General features: G+C 44.3%; 1 non-coding gene across 1 annotated transcript; it reads right to left on the bottom strand.

The window, feature by feature from the left end:
- Positions 1 to 608: 608 nt before the first annotated feature.
- Positions 609 to 678, bottom strand: TRNAT-AGU (transfer RNA threonine (anticodon AGU)). Its single transcript has one exon. It is a non-coding gene; the product is annotated as a tRNA-Thr (tRNA).
- Positions 679 to 4021: the final 3343 nt, after the last annotated feature.

The following is a 4021-nucleotide window of genomic DNA, read 5'->3' as shown; positions in this document are numbered from 1 at the left end:
AGCCCCGCTAATGCACATGTGCCCAGCAGACCAGCAAGGCAGCATTACCTGGGACACTGTTAGAGGGACGCGCCGCAGCTAAGGCCATGCCTGCAACCTGCAGAATCAGTATCTGCAGGTTGTTTTAGTTTTTTTAAATTAAATTAAATTTCTAATTTTTTTTATTGAAGTAGAGTCAGTGACAATGTCAATTTCTGGTGCGCAGCACAATGTCTCACTCATGCATGTACAGCCATATATTCATTTTGAGGACACTAACGAACTCGTCTACAGAAGAAACAGACTTGCAGACATAGCAAACAATCTTCCGGTTACTGGAGGAAGGGGTGGGAAGGATACATTTGGGAGTTTGAGATTCCAAATGTTAACCACTATATATAAAAATAGATAAAAAATAAATTTATTCTGTATAGCACAGGGAACTATATTCAATATCTTGTAATAACCTTTGATAAAAAAGATTATGAAAATGAGTATCTACATTATAACAAAGTCCCGGATATTTCACATGAACATTATTATTATTATTATTATTATTATTATTATTATTATTATTATTAATTTATTTTTGCAGGGGAAGGTAATTAGACTTTATTATTTATTTTTAGAGGTGGTACTGGGGATTGAACCCAGGACCTCATGCATACTAAGCATGTGCTCTACCACTGAGCTATACCCTCCCCCCTTCATGTGAACATTCATGCTCTTGGTAGCTAGATATAAACACTCAAAGGCTGTGAAATGTGAAATGAAAACGCTAATAAAATAATTATCCTTTTAAACAAATATAATTTTGTTATTTTAATTTGAGATGCGATTATAATAATAATTTTTTTGGTGAATTTAATTCTAAAATTAGAGTTTCTGTTCATAGATTGCGTGCCGTCTGTGTAGCTGTCTCCCTGTGACTGGAAGAAAGCAGGAAATGTGCTTCGCGTCTCGTTAGCTAAGGCATCGGAAATCGGGACATGTTAGACAACAGACGATCAATCTACTTCCCTTTTCTCTTTGATGACAAGACAGCCACACAAACACGGAAAAGCCACAATTGTGAGATTTTGCCTTTGTTCTACGTGAACCACGTGCATATTTGGGAAATCCTGGATTTCCCAAATATGTTTGACTTTTACATACTTGTAGGAAGTGTAGTCATCACACTCAAGAGAGGATAATAAACCAAGAAAAATTAAAAGTATCTGAGTCACTTAGAGCTAAAAATCTAAGTTTATGAAAAGGTTTGTCTATTAGAGTCCAAAAAAAAAAAAAAGAGGCACCCTTTTTAGTATGTTTGGCCCAAATCCCAAATGTCTAAGAGCTGACCACACAGCCCATGTTTGCTAGTTGTAAATTCAGAATGCCGGAGAAACATCCTGCTCAGATACCTTTCATTTTTGTCTCATCCCAATTTTTACCACCCAGGATTCAGACCACCCCTGACAAACAAACAAAATGACTACCAAGAGCTAATTTTGTAATGAAAGCAATTTATATGTAAATGTGTGACACAGAACATCTCTGGACCCTCTCCTGTAGGATACAGGTTTCAGGCCACGATAGATGTCTCAACATGGTCCAGTCACTTACTTGAATGTCTGAGATACTGAACTTTGAACGTTTTCACAGTTGTCGCACTTGTAGGTGCTGGAGTGAGACATGGTGCCGTTCCTCCGTTGCTTTAGGAGTTTCCACCATCACACACTATTCTAGATCTCAGTTTCGCCATAAAGGAATAACGACACTCACACTGCCTTCCTTGTTGTGTTATTGTAAATATCAAGGATAGCGGTGGGTTTGAAAGAGCTCTGAGAGGTGTCAAGCACTGTGTAACTAGAAGTGATTGCTACTGGTAAGTGTGTTTTCCTAGAGACATTTTAGGATTTATAATATGGTGTATGTTCTGGGCTTATTTAATAATATGGAATTTAGAAGGTCCAGTTCTGGTGTTGATAATGTTCATTCTTCAACAGATTTCCCCTCGGTAAATTGAAAATAGAAATTGACCTTTTTAATATACAAAGGGCGAGAAAGTTGGGGATATTGACCAGATGCTGGAAGTCATGAAACACGGACCCTAGCTGGGAGAGAAGTATGGGTGGAAAGGGAGTAAAAAAGAAAGGGGTTAGTAGAGAAGGAGAAATTGGAGGAGCCAAAGAATTGGAAAGATCAAAAATGTGGAGGAGGAGGTATTGTGACAGCGTTGGAAGAACTGAAGATCCTAGTTGAAGAGCGTGTGGGTCCATTTTGTCACTCCAGTGGTCCGCCGCCCTGACCTCTGCGATACGGACGTGGGGCTGCCGTGGGAGTGGAGGTGGACGCCATCGGCGCTGCGGAGGTCAGTGACCCGAGGGACGAGAGTGTTGGATATACTGCCCTTGTGAACACCGACCGACACCTGCACGATGGCAGGACCAGAGATAAAGAGGAAATCTGAGAGCCTGAGGCCCGGTCCCCCGTGAATGAGGAGGACAGAAGAAGTTGATAGATGGCAGCCAAGAGGAGGTAAGTAAACGAGAGCCAACACTGGGAACTTCAGTGTACTCAGTGTAGGTGTCCTACGTGATTAATCGGGACCAGTCCTGGGACGAGCCTGTGACCTCAGAATGGTCTCCCTCCGTGTAAGGGTCTGACTCACTTACTTAGACTTTATTTCAAAACGTTATTTTGAACACGTTAGCATCATCTTACCGGATTTATTTCTGATCTGATGACTTAACTGGGGAACAGATCACTGCAAGACAAAAAAAAAAAGGCAGCAAGTACGTATTTCATCTTTCCTGTGACAGGCACGCTGAGGGATTTAAGAAGAAGTGAGACACAGCCCAGTCCCTCTATTGTCAACGTAGCCGAGAAACTTAATGAAAATAGGATAACATAATAGGATCACGCGGGTGCTCTAGGAGAAGGCAGACTGAGAAGAGTCTGGACAGCAGGTGGTGATGACAATTTAGGGGAAATGAAGCAGCACTCAGTGAGAGGGGAAGAAGTTCAAAAAAAGAAACTGAAGATTATCTTCTAATTCTCCCCGTCCACCCATGCCGAGTCTACCATAGCCACACGGTACCTGGGGAGGCAACAGCGTATGCTTTCGAGTGCGTGGGTGAGGATGCTGGTGTGCTTCCTTGAGTCACGGCCCCCAGACAGACCCCACGAGCGTAGGCAACGTGAATGGAAGTTTCCCTTAATTTGTGTGATTGGGGGTGTTGGGAGTCACATTCAGGAAACCCCAGGAGGGCTCTGGAGAGTGTCCTGGCTGCAGTGGAACTTCTGACACTGTTTTGGAGAGGCTCCAGATTTGTCTTATCGTGCGATTTGGTGTGTTCCAGGCTCTGAACCAGCCGTAGGACACCTCAGGGCCCAGACTGATGGGCAGGGAGAGTCTGTTTCTTCAGTGAACGTGGAAGCTTTGATTGTGGCAAGACTCATGCAAGGTCTCTCGAGGGGCCTGAAGGCGGTAAACAGGACCCCACAGCTGCTCCTCTGAGGCTGAGTTACAGTCGCAGGTGGGTCCCTGCGTGGCATGGGGTGGGTCTGAACTGAACCCACCAGCACGACTACAGCGGACATTCTCCGTAAATGTGAAATAGTCAAACGTGTTGCACCGGAAAGGAGAAACAGTAAAGGTATTTGATGCTGTTTCTTGGAATATTGGAAATTCCAATGGTGTGTAAACTGGGTAAGAGTTGGTTTGAACCAGGTGCCTCCAACTACCGACTATGGAACTGGCTTCGGGCCTCAGTCCCTCCTCTCCCACGCGGGGGTGACAGAACAGCCAGCTCACCAGGAGCTGTAGGAGCTGAACTAACGGTGGGAGGCACAGCAGGAAGGGACCTACGAGCGGTGACCACTGCTGTTCTGGGCGGCAGCACCCTCAGCTGAGAAAGTCGACGTGAGATCAGGCAGATGCGGGCTGACATCAAGCCCTACCACGCTGGTAAAGCATCTGTTTTTGCCGCAGAAAAAGGAAAGCGATGAAGCTGACACTGAGCTGTTACAGTGATGACGTTAAACAAGAGGGACTGGC

The sequence above is a fragment of the Vicugna pacos genome, chromosome 23 (assembly GCF_048564905.1).
Source record: "Vicugna pacos chromosome 23, VicPac4, whole genome shotgun sequence".
Lineage (NCBI taxonomy): Eukaryota > Metazoa > Chordata > Mammalia > Artiodactyla > Camelidae > Vicugna > Vicugna pacos.
This window is presented reverse-complemented; position numbering and strand designations above follow the sequence as displayed.